Source organism: Triticum dicoccoides, chromosome 3B, assembly GCF_002162155.2.
Source record: "Triticum dicoccoides isolate Atlit2015 ecotype Zavitan chromosome 3B, WEW_v2.0, whole genome shotgun sequence".
NCBI classification, from domain to species: domain Eukaryota; kingdom Viridiplantae; phylum Streptophyta; class Magnoliopsida; order Poales; family Poaceae; genus Triticum; species Triticum dicoccoides.
Genome location: NC_041385.1, coordinates 843,007,678 through 843,026,817, shown reverse-complemented (window position 1 = coordinate 843,026,817; position 19,140 = coordinate 843,007,678).

Genomic DNA, 19,140 nt, shown 5'->3' with positions numbered 1-19,140 from the left:
CCTGAGGCTGAGCCGAGCGAGCCCGCCGAGGGCGCCTCCTCACGTTGCTGCGGCAACTGGAGCGGGGCCTTCCGGGACCACAGCTCCTGCACCCGCCAAGCGGCCAAGGGAAACTACTCTTCCAGCTCGTCGCACCGGAGGCGAGCCGGAATTCGATCTCTCTGCGCTCAGCTCCGAGGAAGAAGAAGAGTAAGATTCTTTGCTGTACTTGTAATTCTTCAATCTGTTTCTTTGTCTTGTATCTGATTTGCTTCATTCTGAACCTATTCTTTTTCAGGATGCTGGCCCAGAGAGCGTCGAAGAGGGCCAAGGTCCCGGTGATTGTCATCGAGGATGAACCCACCGCGGCGGCAAGAGGCGTGTCCGAGACCACCTTGCCGGACCCGGCAACCCTTCCTCAGAGCAGCCCCCAGCGCAGCCCCCAGCGTAAGTGCATGGTTTTCTTCCTGCTGTCAGGCGTGCATGGGTGCTCTTTATTTGCTGATATCTGACTGTTGATCTGTGTAGGAGCAGAGCAGCCCCACCAGGAGTTCCCTGAAGCCGCTCCTGACATGCCATCTGCTTCGACTACACCGCCAAGGGAGGATCCCCCGGCAAGGGAGCATTCTCCGGCAAGGGAGACGTCTCCGGCAAGGGATGGTTCTCCGGCAAGAGATAGCACCAGCGACCCTCCGGTGGCTGAGACCATGGCTGCAGATCCAAGCGCAAGTAATCTTCTTGCCTGAAAACTTCCCTTGTGCTCTTCTTCTGATTTTCTTTTTGAACATTTGCTTGACTTTTCTTTCTTTTTCGGTCATCAGATCCATCTGCCACAGAGCCAATGGAGACCGAGGTCGCCGGCGAGGAGGACGTGCGCGGCAATACTGACGCCACCGTCGCCGAAGAGGAAGCCGGCGCTGACGAGCCCGCCGGCGAGGAGGCCGCCAAAGCTGCCGCCGCAGAAGCCGGCGAGGGGTCCGGCGATCGCATTGACGGTCCTGAGGCCGCAGGAGCGCCAGGCGCTACACCAACCGCCGATCCCTCCGCCGCTGCCGCAGCGCCAGTGAGGGAGTCCCGGATTAGGGGGTGTCCGGATGGCCGGACTACCATCATCGGCCGGACTATCATCGGCCGGACTATCGTCATCGACCGGACTCCAAGACTATGAAGATAGAAGATTGAAGACTTCTCCCCGTGTCCGGATGGGACTTTCCTTGGCGTGGAAGGCAAGCTTGGCGATACGGATATGTAGATCTCCTACCATTGTAACCGACTCTATATAACCCTAGCCCTCTCCGGTGTCTATATAAACCGGATGGCTCTAGTCTGTAGAACAACATCAACAACCCTTACAATCATACCATAGGCTAGCTTCTAGGGTTTAGCCTCCTTGATCTCGTGGTAGATCCACTCTTGTAAACATCCACAATATCAATATCAATCGAGCAGGACGTAGGGTTTTACCTCCATCAAGAGGGCCCGAACCTGGGTAAAACATCGTGTCCCTTGTCTCCTGTTACCATCCGCCTAGACGCACAGTTCGGGACCCCCTACCCGAGATCCGCCGGTTTTGACACCGACATGGGTGCTTTCATTGAGAGTTCCTCTGTGCCATCACCGATAGGAAGGATGCCTCATCCCGTCTTCAAGGACGGTATTTTTGCCAAAGGAGCCTTGGCCGCCGGCCAAACTATCCGGCTAGGTGGTTTTCTTATGACCGCCTGTCCGGCCACCGCTTCGACAATGACCTCTCGAGTCGTGAAAAGCAATTTTCACGTCAGCTCAGAATTCGCCGAGCGACTGGATCCAATAGAGCTCTCGTCCGTAAACGAGCTCTTGGATCGCATTGCCGCCCTGGGAGTCGCTACAGACTATAATCAGATTGGGCTTAAAACCGATCTGAGAGAGATTAACTCTCCCCAGCTCACCCACCACGTTGCAGTGGTAGAGGAACAATGCGGCGACGCTTCTCCTGTATTGAAAACTAGTCATGTCCGGGCTCCCGAACCCTCCATGCCGGATTCCCGCGGAGGGATGGACTTCGACCAAGCACTGAACTTAAAGTCAGGCATCGGACCAGACTCGTTGGACAACGTCCAGCAATCCAAGCTTCCAGATTCGGAAGCTTCTCGGCCTTCGAGCCTCGAGATGGGTAGGGTTCCGGACTTAATTCCACCCACCCGCCCAGACATATGCGATCTATCTCTAATCCGGCAAGAGCCCGCTGAGTCAGTACATCACTACTGGGCCAGATTCCTCCTAGTTATGGACAGGATAAAGGACTGCCAAGAGGAAAACGCAATCTCAATTTTTTGCAATAATTGCACGGACGAGGGACTCTTGAACGCCGTTAGCCGTCGTGAAATTACACGCTTCGCCGACCTGGCGTCCATAGTACGAAAGTACTGTGCGATGGAGAGTTTCCGGACAACCGAAAATAATTTTTGGGACAATCCGGCCCCGAATACAGCCCTAGTCCGCAACAAAAGGGTGCATTACACTCAGGCACCAGATACAAAAACTAAAAAGCAAAGACCCCATAAAGGGCATGGAACCGTACTAGAGGGATGGCTTAGCGGACCCTGTAAAATTCACAGTATAGTAGGCGCCGTCCCAACACATAACCTTCGAGCATGTTGGATATTACGGCAGGTGGCCAAAAGTGGAGAGGAGCTTCTAGCCCCGGAAAACCACTCCAACAACATCGGTACGGTATCAACAGTCTTCGAGACTTTCGCATCAAATAATATGCGGAAACGAACAATCCGCGGCCTCGCCGAGGTCTATCAAGTAGCAACAACCAATCCATGGAGCGACACAGCCATCACCTTCAACGCCAGCGACGAACCTAAATTCCGGACAGCCCGAGCTCCAGCCGCATTGGTACTTAGTCCAATAGTGGACGGATTTCGACTTACAAAAGTCCTCATGGATGGCGGCAGCGGATTAAACCTCATCTACGAGTAAACCCTTCAAAAAATGGAAATAGACTGGAGCCGCATTGAGCGAAGCAGCACAACCTTTAGAGGAATAATCCCTAGCCGGGAGGCGTGCTGCACAGGAAAAATCACACTCGATGTGGTATTCGGCTCACCGGACAATTACAGATCCGAAGAAGTCACGTTCCAAGTGGCCCCATTCAACAGCGGATATCACGCTATATTAGGACGAGAGGCATTCACAATTTTTCAAGCCGTACCCCATTACGGGTACATGAAGCTCAAAATGCCTGGGCCCGGCGGAATAATCACTCTTGTTAGTGATCCGGACATAGCACTCCGCGCCGAAAACAAGACAGCCGCATTAGCCTTAGAGGCACTGTCCGAAGCCCTAGCGGCAGAGGAACTCACCACGCTGCGCTCTACGGTAAATAGGGACGATGTGATACTCGATAAGAGATCCAAGTCCACCTCCTTTAAACCAGCAGATGAAATAGTAAAATTCCAGGTCCACCCAACGGACCCGACAAAGACGGCCTCCATCGGGGCACAATTGAACCCTGATGTGGACGCCGCACTGCGAGAATTCCTTCGGGAAAACTAGGACATTTTTGCCTGGCACCCCTCGGATATGCCCGGAATCCCACGCAGATTGGCAGAACACAGCCTAAACATCCTAAAAGGATTCAAGCCAGTCAAACAGGCTCTTCGATGATTTTCCGAACCCAAAAGACAGGCAATGGGAGAAGAGCTAGCCAAACTATTGGAAGCCGGATTCATCAGAGACATCAAGCACCCAGATTGGCTAGCAAACTTGGTAATGGTACCAAAAAAGGACAAATCCTGGCGCCTATGTGTCGATTTCAAAGACCTACATAAAGCCTGCCCAAAGGATCCCTTCCCCCTCCCCCGCATCGACCAAATCATCGATGCCACTGCAGGGCACGATTCATTGTGCTTCCTGGACGCATACTCCGGCTATCATCAAATAAAGATGGCAGAAGCGGATCAAGTCGCAACGGCATTCATTACTCCATATGGACCATTCTGCTTCAACACGATGCCCTTCGGACTTAAAAACGCCGACGCAACATATCAGCGCATGATTCAGACATGTCTGGCTACCCAGATCGGCAAAACAGTAGAGGCTTACGTAGATGACGTAATCGTCAAAACTAAACACGTCGAAACTCTAGTAGACGACTTGAGGCTCACATTCGACAGGCTCAGAGCATATGACATCAAGCTGAATCCGAAAAAATGCGTTTTCGGCGTACCAGCTGGAAAGCTGCTGGGCTTCATCGTATCAGGTAGAGGAATTGAAGCAAACCCAGCCAAGATCCGAGCTCTGTCACAGCTAGATATCCCAAAAGACCTCAAGCAAATACAAAAATTGACTGGATGCGTGGCGGCTCTATGCCGCTTTATCTCCCGTCTAGGAGAAAAGGCATTACCCCTCTATCGCCTCCTTAGGCGCACCGAACACTTCGAGTGGACGGATGCTGCCACTGCCGGACTCGAAGAAATAAAGGCCATATTGGCAACAAATCCGGTCCTGGCTGCGCCCAACCTGGGCGAACCAATGTTGTTATACATCGCAGCAACGCATCAAGTTGTAAGCGCGGTACTCATCGTCGAACGAGACAAAGAAGGGCATAAATTCCCTCTTCAAAAACCAGTATACTACGTATCCACTGTGTTAACCCCCTGCAAGTCCCGTTACCAGCACAATCAGAAGATAGCATACGCGGTGTTCATGGCATCCCGGAAGCTCCGACACTAATTTCAAGAGTGTTCGATAACAGTGGCCTCTGAAGTACCACTTAACGACATTATAAACAACCGTGACGCAACGGGCAGGATTGCAAAATGGGCCATTGAGCTCTTACCATTTGATATAACTTACAAACCTCGGCGAGCTATAAAGTCACAAGTTTTGGCTGACTTTGTCGCTGAATGGACCGAAGCCGAACTCCCTAAAGAGTACGGCGCATACTCCAATTGGATTATGCACTTTGACGGCTCTAAAATGTTAGCCGGATTGGGGGTTGGCGTCGTATTGACGTCCCCGACCGGGGACACAGTCCATACGTACTTCAGATAATGTACACGGACTCCAACAACGCAGCCGAATACGAGGCCCTTTTACATGGTCTCCGGATGGCAATCTCCATGGGCATTGAACGCCTAGAGGTGCGCGGGGATTCAAACCTTGCAATATCCCAAATAAACGGAGACTTTGATGCCAAAGATCCGAAAATGGCCACATATCGCAACGCTGTCCTAAAAATGTCAGCCCGGTTCGAAGGACTTGAATTCCATCACGTAGCCCGGGATAATAACCAAGCAGCCGACGTACTGGCACGCAATGGCGCAAAACACGACGCTGTCTCTCCTAACATCTTCCTGGAACGGCTCTTCAAGCCATTCGTAATATGTGAAGAGGAGTCCGGAACTAACAAACCGGAACAAGCTGCACCAACCGGCGATTCAGCCGATGACATAACACCTTCCGCCCACGACATAATGGCAGTAATTGCCCCGTGGACAGAACCATTCCTCGCCTACTTGCTTAGGCAGGAGCTTCCCGAAGACCAAAATGAGGCCCGCTGCATTGTCCGGCGATCTAAAGCCTACAAGGTCTATGAGGGAGAACTTTATAAGAAAAGCACAACCGGAGTCCTTCAAAGGTGTATCTCCAAAGAGGAAGGGCGAAACCTCCTAGCTGAAATTCATGCCGGACTAGGCGGACACCACGCCGCAGCTCGGGCCCTTGTAGGAAAGGCATTCCGTACAGGATTTTACTGGCCGATGGCCCGAGCAGATGCTCAGGACTTAGTCCAAAGATGCGTCGGTTGTCAGCTCTTTGCTAATCAGAGCCATATGCCACCCACCGCCCTCAAAACTATACCCATTACCTGGGCATTCGCGGTCTGGGGGCTTGACATGGTTGGACCACTTAAAGGGGGAACCCACAAGCAAAGGTACCTATTGGTCATGGTGGATAAATTCACCAAATGGATAGAGGCCAAGCCAGTTAAAACGGCAGAGTCCAGACCAGTGATAGACTTTATATCCGGGGTAGTACACCGTTATGGTGTCCCCCACAGCATCATCACCGATAACGGCACGAACTTCACCGCCATGAGGTTAAATCATGGTGCAAAAATATGGGCATCAAGCTCGATTACGCTTCAGTCTATCATCCTCAAACCAACGGTCAAGTGGAACGAGCAAATGGTCTAATAATGAGCAGCATCAAACCCAGACTAGTGCGGTCCCTTACGAAATCTGACACGCACTGGGTAGAGGAGCTCGACTCCGTACTCTGGGGGCTGCGGACAACGCCTAACCGTACTACCGGATTCACACCATTTTTTATGGTATACGGCGCAGAAGCAGTTTTGCCCTGCGACATCATTCATGACTCACCTCGAGTGCGCATGTACGAAGAAAGAGAAGCCGAGTTGGATCGGCAGGACAGCTTGGACACATTGGAGGAAGAGCGCGATGTCGCCAGGGCTCGTTCCGCATTCTATCAGCAGCAGGCTCGAAGATATCAAAGCAGAGAAGTACGGGCCAAGACTTACAACTTTGGCGAACTGGTTCTACATCTGCCGGACAAGAAAAAGGACAAGCTCAAGCCCAAATGGGAAGGCCCCTTCATCATCGATCAAGTCCTGACCGGCGGAGCGTACCGTCTACGAAATGCATCGGATAACCGACTCGAGCCGAACCCATGGAACGCAGCCCGCCTCCGACGATTCTATGCCTAGCGCCGGACTAAGAGTTTGTCCCTTTCCCCCCGTCCAAATTTTTTTTACTTCAGCTGCCTTTTGTTTCTCTTTTTCTTATCAACCTATTCATCCAAGCCTTAAAAGGCCTACTTGCGCAACGTTCGCGCGCAATTGATGTGCTATCCGCACTCATTGTACCTGGGGGCTTCTTTACCAGAAGCTTAATTATACGGGCTTCATGCCCAGCACATGTGTCAAGCCTCCACATGTACCTTTTATTCACCATTATATGCATCGATATGACTTAAGTTTTGGCCAAGCTGGGTTGCCTGGCTCCTGTGCTTACCCCTACGTTCCCGATTGTTCGGCTAGGAGGTAAAGGGAGCACCTCTGCGATTGTTACTGCCGGGTCAGCCGGATGTGTACCTCAGACTGGGTGAAGCCGAAAGCTAGCGTTCTTAAGGGAATATTCGGTCGGTGACTTAAAAGATGATTTTTATCCACTTATTTATCTGCCCCCAGATGTTTTTCTGCTTTTTTCGCAGTCTGGACATGCACTTTAGGGCATGCCACCCCCAGAGGAAAGGAACCCTTAACGGAACTATTCTCCCTAGAAGATGTTTCTTACTACCCATGTAATATAACATAACTAGTTGGGCACTTGTCTGATAAAGCACTGATGACCCCTACGCCTGGTCTCCATGCATACCCCGGTTCTTTCATAACTGAGAAGGTATTCGGGCACACTCCGGACTCTAGGGTCCCGAGGTCGAAGCGAAAAGGTCGGCAAAGACAAACGATCTACAATCCGGCTAGAAGGCATTTTTTATGTCATTCTATAATACATTGTCAAATCGACTGATTGTATTCTTCCTCAATCCCGTCTAACAGGTTGTCTAATTTACAGTCTTGTTGGGAAAATTTAGCGGCCAACTCCACTTGGCCGTATACTAAACTCACAGGGATCTCCTTCCCATCGGGCCCCACAGGTCCGACTTCGGCCATGTGGTTGGGATCCGCCTTCTTGTACCGCGTCTTTACCATGGCCCGGGCCTCCCTGGCACCTTGGCGGCAGGCCAAAATCTTACATAAATGGAAGCGCTGCTGCACTCCCTGCAGCTTCTCCGCAAGCTCCCCAAGACCCTCGGGTATGGAGAAGGCTGGCCATAACGCCTGGATGACGCCGCTCATAGCCTGCCGAACTCGTTCGATCAGTTGCAGCAATTCGGGAAGTTGATCACCCGTTGTTACGGGCATCTCCTCCGCAGGGCGACCTGTGAGCATACCTAAAGACATACTGTCAAATTGACTTCCTCGCCGAACTCTTCTTTTCAAAGGAGTCCGCTCAAGCACTTACTATATATGCCGCGACGAAGCCACTGATTCTCCTTAGCGGAGCCCGACAGCTCGGCCCGAACGCCTTTCAGCTCTTCTCCAAGCTGGGCATGGGCATCCTGGAGCTTGTTCCTTTCATGCTGCACCTTATGCAGCACCCTCTCGCAGGCCTTTAGTTGGCGCAGAAGTTCTTGCCTGTCCGGATCTTGTCCGGCAGCACCTGCAATGTCGTTTTTTAGACTTGCGCAAAGGCCAAACGCTACTTATCTTTCTAAAATAATGCGTTACCAGGAGAAGTCCTTGCGTTTCCTCCTGCGCCAGAAAATGCGGCCTCAAGTTGGGCCTTGCACTCTTGCAGCTCCTGAGACAGTTGGGTATTCTTCTCGATAAGATCCTACGTTTCATATGATCCTTAAATCAGTTTACTATAACTACTTTAAGTCTCGGGGGCTACTGGCATATATAACTATTAAATTCTCTTACCCGTATGTCTTTTACATACTGCTCCGTGGCTCTGATAAAACCATCTTGAGCAGCACGAAGGTGCGCGTCCCCCGTGGTAAAGGCATTTAACGCCTCGGGGGAGAAGCACGCGTCACGAAATATTGTCCGGCGGTGCCTGTGATTCAGGGCACTCTCCACCTCAGACTTGGTGGCGGACAGTCTGTCGGCATCCTCCGTCGGAGGAACGTCCGGCTCGCGCCTTGCGCTCGCCTCCCCCTCCTGACCAGGTGCGGGAGCCCGACTGGTAGAGGTTGGATTGACAACTTCCACGCCCGCAGTCCGGCGGACGCCTTTTCCCTATAAAAGTCATGAGCACTCAAACGCTTCCTAGGAACGTTGCTCTAAAAACTGAATTGTGAGCTACACCTTTGCGGCGACGTTTCAGTCCGCGCCGCGCTCCTCTTCCGCCTACTGGTCCGAACTGGCCCTTGTTGGTCAGCCACCGCGGGCTCGGCTTCTCGCCCTAGGGGCGCCTCCTGCACAGTGCCATCATATACAGTGGTCAGAAATAAGCAAGGAAGGAATGACGGTGTCAGGGCTTCGGCCGCAATCACCTGGGAAGCCGGATATAGTCCGGGATAGTCGGCCGTGATGGCGACTAAAGCATTGTCCATGCTGAGCTGGTGGAAGACCCCATCGATTAGCTCCACCTTTATGTCCGGATCCTCTTCGGAGGCCGGATCCCGGGATCTCTCTGGATCCTCGGGCTGCGGAGCCGGACTTAGCATGCCCTCTACGGTCCGGCGCAGTTCCTGAGTCGAAAGAGGAACACGATATAAGAAACTTATGTTTCGAAAGGCACGGGTCGGACACGCTGAGTGTTCGCTTACCCAAGGCCGGGGATTATTCATGGAAAACCCATTTAACGTGTTCGTCCGAAGGAAATCCTCCTTCTCCCCATTATACAGGCCGGACAAGATCGTCACCAGATCTTCGGCCGAATCCGGCCCTTTGCGGCCATGACGGGTGGCATCGTCCTCCCCGTTGAAATCCCACATGGGGTGGCCCCTGTATTGTAGTGGCTGCACCCCCCGCATAATGCATGTTGCCATGACTCCAATCATGGTCAACTTGGCATGGGCCAGTAACCTTATTCGGCCCATAAAATAATGGACGCTCTTGTCTTCCTCCAGTTAGGGGCTCCGCGGACGCCAACTAAGGCGTTTCTTCAGAGGAACATTGCTGAACTCCGGGAGGCCGATCCGAACAGGGTCCGGCAGCAGAGCGTCTTCTATATAAAACCATTCCGAAGGCCAGTCTTCGGGCGCCTTCTTAGGGGTTCCAGATGGATATCCGGTCCCGGCAATACGCCATATTTCGGCGCCGCTCACTTGATATATGGACCCCTCGTGAGAGCGGGGTACAAGGCAGAACAACCTCTTCCACAGCGCGAAGTGGGGCTCGACGCCCAGGAAAAGCTCGCAAAGAGCTACATAACCCGCAATATGCAGGATTGAGGCGGGCGTGAGGTGATGAAGCTGGAGTCCGTAGAACTCCAGGAGCCCGCGGAGGAATGGATGTACAGGAAATCTGAGCCCCCTTATCAGATAGGGGACGAAGCATACCCGCTCCCCTTTGTTGGGATTTGGGGTAACCTCTGCTTGCTTCCCACTTTTGTAGGTGGCCAGCCCGGCTCGCACCGGAACCATGAAGGCCGGAGGGAGATATCCCCCCATTTGGAGCTTCACCAGCTCGTTGTGCGAAACAGAGCATCTCCTCCAATCTCCTCGCAAAGGGCCGGGAGCGCGAGAAGAGGAGCCGCGTTGACGGTCCATGATGGAGTAGGTTCTTGGTCGAAAGCGCTCCGATGAGTATTTGCGAGAGGAAGATGGTGATTTGGATCTGGATTCTTGCCTCCCTTATAGGCAGATTGTTCGCACAACTAGGGGGTAAAACATAAAAGACACCCTGGCTTTTCACATTCGCACGACGCGTGGAAGAAGGCCATTATTGGGCGTGGAAGCCAAGACACGCAACATTGATGAGGAAGCTGGACACTGTTCGGCAGGTACGTAGAACTTGAAGGAGAACCCGCCTTGCAACGCCGAAGACTACACGCATGCTGGACTTATCGTAATTGAAGCCTGGTTCGGGGGCTACTGAGGGAGTCCCGGATTAGGGGGTGTCCGGATGGCCGGACTACCATCATCGGCCGGACTATCATCTGCCGGACTATCGTCATCGACCGGACTCCAAGACTATGAAGATAGAAGATTGAAGACTTCTCTCCATGTCCGGATGGGACTTTCCTTGGCGTGGAAGGCAAGCTTGGCGATACGGATATGTAGATCTCCTACCATTGTAACCGACTCTATGTAACCCTAGCCCTCTCTGGTGTCTATATAAACCGGATGGCTCTAGTCTGTAGAACAACATCAACAACCCTTACAATCATACCATAGCCTAGCTTCTAGGGTTTAGCCTCCTTGATCTCGTGGTAGATCCACTCTTGTAAACATCCACAATATCAATATCAATCGAGCAGGACGTAGGGTTTTACCTCCATCAAGAGGGCCCGAACCTGGGTAAAACATCGGGTCCCTTGTCTCCTGTTACCATCCGCCTAGACGCACAGTTCGGGACCCCCTACCCGAGATCCGCCGGTTTTGACACCGACAGCCAGGCTCCGAAGAGCCCCAGCCCAGCGATTACTTGAAGGCCGGCGATGGCGTCTTCATCAAGCTTCCCTGGGCGTCAAGCTCCCGGGCGCCGATCGAAGGAGAGACTTTTGATGAAGAGCTGCTCGCCTCCGCTGGGCTGACGCTGGTCGACGCGCCGAGCAGCAGCAGCGGCGAGTGTGAGGAGGAGAAGCTGCTGCGAAAGCTGCTGTCGCTCTACTGCGCCCGACAAGCCAAGCTGGTGTCCCGAGAAGCACTTGTCGCGAAGGCGGGAGCAGACATAGAGAAGCGCGCGGAGGAGCTCCGGGGCATCAACCAAGAAGCTCTCCGATCCCTGGCAGTGGAGCGGGAGCAACTCGCCGAGGAGTGCAAGGCCTTCATCCTGGAGAAGGCTAAAGTTGAAGAGCAACAACGGCTTGCCGCCGAGAAGCTATCTGCGCAGGAAGGCGAGTTGGCGCAACGGAAGATCAATCTTGACAGCCATGAGGAGGAGCTTGCCGCGCGCGAGCAAACATTTGGCGGGGCTCTCAAGGAAGCAAAGGATGCTGCCGCAGCTGCCGAGGCCGCCAAGAAGGAGCTGGAGACGAAGGTGACGCAGCTGGAGGCCAACCTCAAGGTGAGTGGCGAGGAGCTTGCTGCACTCAAGCATGAGCGCGAGAAGGAATCCTACACTCTTGGCGAGCTGCAGGGTCGTCTCGCTGAGAGGAGCAAGGAGCTTAGTGCCGCCAAGGACTCCAAAGCAGATCTTGAGTTGAAGCTGACTACTTTGACTCAGGCGCTGGACGGCGCCAGGGAGCGGGAGGTGGCCTTGTTGGAGAAGACCAAGGCCGACGAGGCGCTGTTGGCGAGTGCTACTGCCGCCCAGAACACCTTCAGGGAAAACGTGGAGCACTGGACTGAGGGTCTCGTGGATGTTGCCGCAGCCATCGACAAGGAGCTGGCGGAGCTGGGGATGGTGGATCTCGGGTATTCCTCCGATGAGCACCTCCAACCCAGCGCCAAGCTCAGCTTGTTCTTCAAAGGTGTGGTGACGGCTCTCCAACGACTCCGGGAAGAGATCCCAAAGCAGCTGGCCGACGAGTCGCGCCAGATCTGTGCGGGAGCTCTTTAGAAGGTGCTGATGAAGGTGACCTTCCGCAATCCAGGCCTCAACCTCACCAACGTCCTCAAGTCCTTGCCGCCGGATGCTGATGTGGAGGCGCTCAAGACCCTTGTCGCACCCACCGTGGACAGGGTGAGCGGGATCAAGAGGGTTGATGGCGATCTCGTAGATTAGGTTGCCCGTTTTCTCTTTTCCTTGTCGCTGCTGGTCATGTTATGAGAACCATCTATTAGAGCTGCGACAAGCTATCTTGCAATATAACTCTATTTCGGGTAGTGATTGCTATGTTATTTCCTTTACTTGAGTCCTTCCTTTGTATGTTTTTGCCCTGAGCTTTTAGGGAACTTGTCGGCGCAGGCACCTTTGCCGCGAGCGCTGAGTGCGGAACGTCAGCAGCCTGCTGGCGGTGCCGCTTCCGACAAGCAACCTTGTCGCAACTAGTTGCAGCTCACTTAAGTTGTTGAGCGGACTCGAAACAAAGCAAGGGCGCAACTAGCTACGAGTTTGTTCCTCCGCGCACAGGTTTTCCATACAAAGTACGATCGTTCGAGGAAGATAACTTAAAAATTTAAAATTGATTGCTCAAACTTTGGCAACTTAGCTTTTCTGTCGTTTGCTTCCCGGCAAGGCGAAACTTCTTCGAACGACGCTTGGTCCACACCATTATCTTCTCCTCCCCCCCGGCAAACTTGTATGCGAGGGAACCTTCCTTTCTTTGAGAAAGAGAAAGAAGAGAAAATAAAGATATGGAGCCTTGCGGCTCGTTATTGCTTACCGGGAGTAGGTGTTGCACAAAGTGTCAGACAACGCATGCAATAATAAAGTAGAAAGCATGAAATTGACAAGATGTGCGGAGCACATTAGCTTTACTTATGCGCAGGATCTACGCCCGGCTTTGTACAAAGGATTACATGCAACATCGGCAAGACTTGTACAAAAGGTGGTTGCCGGAACAGGTTCCGGCAACCGCGCCCTATGGGTAAAACTTACGAAGATGGTCAATGTTCCAGGAGTTGCTCACCGAAATGCCATCTTCGGTCTCAAGGCGGACAGCGCCAGGCCTAGTGACTCGTCTCACCCGGTAAGGGCCTTCCCACTTTGGCGTCAACTTGTTGGAATTCTTGGCGGACTGAACGCGCCGAAGAACAAGGTCGCCTTCCTCGAGACTTCTGGCACTAACTTTGCGGCTATGGTAGCGGCGCAAAGCTTGCTGGTATCGAGCAGCTTGTACAGCGGCCTGAAGACGGTCCTCCTCAAGGAGCAGTGCGTCATCTTGTCGCAACTGCTCTTGCTCAAGCTCATCATAAGCGAGCACTCGAGGTGACCCGTATACGAGTTCCGTGGGGAGAACTGCCTCTGCTCCATAGACTAGAGCGGAAGGTGTCTGGCCAGTGGCTCGATTTGGCGTCGTCCTGATCGACCAAAGAACCACCGGCAGCTCCTCAATCCAGTTTCTTCCGCACTTGTGCAGCCTGTCGAAAGTTCTGGTCTTGAGCCCTCGCAGCACTTCAGCATTTGCCCTCTCCGCTTGACTATTACTTCTCGGATGAGCAACAGAAGCGAAGCAGACCTTGGCGCCAAGATCTTGGACGTACTGCATGAAGGTGCGGCTCCTGAATTGCGTACCGTTGTCGGTGATGATCCTGTTAGGGATTCCGAAACGGCAAACAATCGACCTGAAGAACTTGACTGCTGACTGTGCTGTCACCTTCCTCACTGCTTCCACTTCCGGCCACTTTGTGAACTTGTCGATGGAAACGTACAAGTACTCAAAGCCCCCGACAGCTCGGGGGAAGGGGCCGAGGATGTCGAGCCCCCAGACCGAAAATGGCCAGGGTAAAGTGATCGTCTAGAGAGCTTGAGCTGGCTGGTGTATCTTCTTGGAATGGAACTGGCACACTTCACACTTGCTTACTTGTGCAGTTGCATCCTGGAGGGCTGTCGGCCAAAAGAAACCTTGCCGGAATGCTTTGCCGGCAAGTGCTCTTGCGCCAATGTGGTGACCACATATGCCTCCATGTATCTCTGCCAACAGCTTTTGTCCATCTTCCCGGTGAATACACTTCAATTTCACACCATTGAGTCTTCTTCTGTACAGTGTGTCGTCGACAAACTGGTACATACTTGACTGCCGGGCTACTCTTTCCGCTTCTTCTTGCTCTTCGGGAAGTTCTCCTGTCTGAAGGAAACGGACGATCTGCTGTGCCCATGTTGGAGCTTGTGGCTCGACAACAAGGACTAAAGGCACATCTGCTGCTGCGGGAACATCCGCTTCTACGGCTAGAACCTGCGGCTCAGCCGGAGCTTGAGGTTCCCTGGCAAGCTTGCCGGAGCAAAACTTGTCGGGAGCGTCTGCTTCAACGGAACAAACCGTAGGGTCCGCCGGAGCAGACTGCTCCTCAGCACTCTTGGTATTGATCTTGGGGACCTTATTGGCGGCGGCTTCGGGGAGCTCTGCCGGAAAATAGTCACCGGAAATCAACTTCCTCTTCTTGTTCTGTCCAGTTGATGGTGCTACAGTTGGTTGAGTCAGCTTGAGCATAAAGATCCCTGGTTCCACAGGTAACTTAAGTGCGGCGCACTTTGACTGGCCATCAGCAATGCCGTTCTGAGCTCTTGGAATGTATTCCATTTGTAGGCCATCAAAATGCTCTTCTAGCTTTCTCACTTCATCAACATAAGCCTCCATCAACGGACTCTGATAATTCTTGTTTACATGGCGGACGACAAGCTGTGAGTCACCCCTGACAATGAGCTTCTAGATCCCAAGGTCCGCTGCTATCCTGAGCCCCGCAAGCAAACCTTCATACTCTGCAGTATTGTTCGTTGCTTGCTCCTTGGGAAAGTGCATATGGACTACGTACTTGAGGTGCTCTCCGGTGGGTGCAACAAGTAGCACGCCCGCACCGGCACCTTGCAGCGAGAAGGCACCATCAAAGTCATCAGCCACTCTTTGCTTGCTTCCTTGACGGGGATGCTCGTTTCCGGAATTTCTTCATCTTGTGTTGGCGTCCATTCTGCTATGAACTCTGCCAATGCTCTGCTTTGGATAGTTGAAGTGCTCTCAAACTTGAGGCCAAAGCTTGACAGTTCCAGTGCCCACTCGACAATCCTGCCTGTTGCTTCTGGATTCTGCAGTATCCTCTTCAACGGAAAGCGAGTGACGACTGTGATCTCATGTGCTTGAAAGTAATGGCACAGCTTTCTCGAGGCCATGAGAAGGCCGAAAAGCAATTTCTGCACACCAGAGTACCTTGACCTAGCCCCCTGCAGAAGGGAACTGACAAAGTAAACTGGGCGCTGCACCATCCTTTTCTGCATCTTCTCGCGCTCCTGCGCAGATCCATCCTCGTCAGGACCAGAGCTGGCCGGCGAAGCCCCCTGCTTGTCGCTGGATGCATCTGCCATGGTTGCTGGCTCATCATCCGCCTCCCTCTCTGCTACTAACGCAACACTAACCACTTGATTGGTTGCCGCTATATATAACAGCAACTTCTCTTGTGGCTTAGGTGCGACAAGTATTGGAGTGGAGGACAGGTATCTCTTTAAGTCCTGCAGCGCAGCCTCCGCTTCCGGAGTCCATTTCATTGGACCTGCCTTTTTCAATATTTTGAAAAATGGCAGGGCGCGCTCAGCAGACCTAGAGATAAACCTGCTGAGAGCAGCCACGCATCCGGCAAGTCTTCGTACATCCTTGACGCGCTTTGGTGCTTCAATCTGCTCAATGGCCTTGATCTTGTCGGGATTGGCTTCAATTCGCCGCTGAGACACGAAGAACCCGAGAAGCTTGCCGGAGGGGACTCCAAACACACACTTCTCAGGGTTGAGCTTGAGGTTGATCTTACGCAGATTTGCAAAGGTTTCATCTAAATCTTGAATCAGAGTTGCCCTGTCCTTGCTTTTGACCACTATGTCATCCATGTAGGCTTCCACATTTCTGTGTATTTGCGGCTCAAAAGCGTGATTGACTGCTCTTGCAAATGTTGAACCAGCATTCTTTAAACCGAAAGGCATCCGTACAAAATAGTATGTGCCACATGGGGTGCTGAATGCGGTCTTTTCCTCATCCTCTTCTGCCATGAAGATCTGATGGTATCCTGAGTATGCATCAAGAAATGAAAGCAAGTCACATCCGGCCGTGGAGTCAACAATCTGATTGATACGCGGCAAGGGAAATGGGTCTTTGGGACAAGCTTTATTAACATCGGTAAAGTCAATACAAAGCCTCCATTTCCCGTTTGCCTTGCGCACGACTACAGGATTGGCCAGCCACGTAGGATGGAGCACTCCTCTGACAAGGCCTGCTGCTTCCAATTTCTTGATTTCTTCTGCAATGAATTCTTGGCGCTCCACTGCTTGCTTCCTGAACTTCTGCTTGACGGGCCGCGCATGAGGACAGACAGCAAGATGGTGCTCAATTACTTTCCTGGGAACACCGGGGATGTCCCCGCTGAGACATGAAGAACCCGAGAAGCTTGCCGGAGGGGACTCCAAACACACACTTCTCAGGGTTGAGCTTGAGGTTGATCTTACGCAGATTTGCAAAGGTTTCATCTAAATCTTGAATCAGAGTTGCCCTGTCCTTGCTTTTGACCACTATTTGATCCATGTAGGCTTCCACATTTCTGTGTATTTTCGGCTCAAATGTGTGATTGACTGCTCTTGCAAATGTTGAACCAGCATTCTTTAAACCGAAAGGCATCCGTACAAAACAGTATGTGACACATGGGGTGATGAATGCGGTCTTCTCCTCATCCTCTTCTGCCATGAAGATCTGATGGTATCCTGAGTATGCATCAAGAAATGAAAGCAAGTCCCATCCGGCCGTGGAGTCAACAATCTGATCGATACGCGGCAAGGGAAATGGGTCTTTGGTACAAGCTTTATTAACATCGGTAAAGTCAATACAAAGCCTCCATTTCCCGTTTGCCTTGCGCACGACTACAGGATTGGCCAGCCACGTAGGATGGAGCACTCCTCTGACAAGGCCTGCTGCTTCCAATTTCTTGATTTCTTCTGCAATGAATTCTTGGCGCTCCACTGCTTGCTTCCTGACCTTCTGCTTGACGGGCCGCGCATGAGGACAGACAGCAAGATGGTGCTCAATTACTTTCCTAGGAACACCGGGGATGTCAGACGGTTGCCACGCAAACACGTCGACGTTCGCCCGCAGGAAAGCAACGAGCGCACTTTCCTATTTAGGGTCGAGAGAGGCACTGATGGTGAAGGTACCACCAGTGCCGTCCTCCTTGGCGGACACCTTCTAGGTCTCTGGCGGAGCTGCCATCGTCTTCTTACACTTGCCAGTGGAGCTCGATGGTGCATCCTCGACGGTAGCGCAGCACTCCGAAGAGGTGCGCTTGCCGGAGTTGGCATCAGAGCTCTTGCCGGACTTGGTCTTCTTCTTCACCCCGGGAGCTTCAGCGGCAAGTGACTTGCGATCTGTTGCGGCTGCTGCTTCCCGATAGATCTTGTCGGCGCAGATAAGAGCATCCTTCTTGTCGCCAGGGACAGAGATGACACTTATCAGGCCTGGCATCTTCAGCATGTTGTAGGCATAGTGAGAGGCCGCCATGAATTTGGCGAGTGCTGGATGGCCAAGTATCCCATTGTAAGGCAATGGAAAGTCAGCAACATCGAAAGTGACCCTCTCAGTCCTGAAGTTCAGCTCGCTGCCAAATGTCACGGGCAACGTGATCTTTCCTTCGGCTTGCTCCTTCCCGGATTGATTCCTTGGAAAGTGCCGGTCTCTTCAAGCTCGCCATCAGGGATCTGGAGCTTCTGGAGCACCGCGGAGGAGATCAGATTCAAGCCGGCCCCGCCGTCAACTAGCATCTTAGTGACCTTGAGGTTGCGGATAGTTGGTGAAACCAACATCGGCAAGCATCCGACCGAAGTTATGCGATCAGGGTGGTCCTCAATATCAAAGATGATAGGCGTGCTGGACCATTTCAGAGGCTTGCGTGACTCGATGGATGGTTCAGCCCCATTGACTTCCCGCATCCACTGCTTGAGTTGGCAGTGTGAAGTATGCAGGGAAGCACCGCCGTCAATGCACAGGACCTCTGTGGCTTTCTGGAACTCCTGCTCATCGGTCTCATCATCATTCATGTCTTCATCGTCGTCGTCATCTTCATCCTTGTCGCGGCCGCGGGGAGGTCTGTCTCCTTGCCGCTGCTTGGCCTTGCCGCGGCGCCCTCCCCGGCACGTTTCTTGCCAGCTCCTCCAGCATCTTCCTGGGCCTTCTCCTTGTCGCGTCGCTCGTATTCAGCTTTTTGTTGCTCGACAAGCTGCTCGACCTTCTTGCAGCTCTGGAGATCATGGCCCTTGGTGCGGTGGATCTTGCAGTACTGCTTGCTGGAGCTGTCCTGCTTGTCGGCGACCGCCACAGCCTGGCAGTTGGTACCCGCGGCAACCTCCTTGCCGGAGCTACCAACTTTGGCTTTCATGGCGCCACCTCCGTTGCCGGACTACATTCTCTCCGGGGAGTTTCCTCCCTTCCTCAGCGCGTTCACACTTGTCGGCCAGGGCATATAGCTCACGGATGTCTCTGATATTGCACATCGCCATCTCCTCCCGCATCCTGCGGTTTCGCACGTTCTGATGGAACGCGCTGATCACCGCGGCAGGGTGGACATCTGGGATGTTGTGCTGTACGCGGCTGAATCTCTGAATGTATTTGCGCAGGGGCTCTCCTTCCTTCTGGGCGAGCAGATGGAGGTCGCTCTCTTGGCCATGAGGCTTGTGGCCGCCTGTGAAGGCACCGACAAACTGATGGCATAGATCTGCCCAAGAGGATATGGAGTTGTCCGGCAAGTGCATGAGCCAGGATCTGACATTGGGCTTGAGCACCAGCGGGAAGTAGTTGGCCAGAATATTGTCATCTCGCCCCCCGGCAGCTTGCACCGCGATGGTGTAGATGCTGA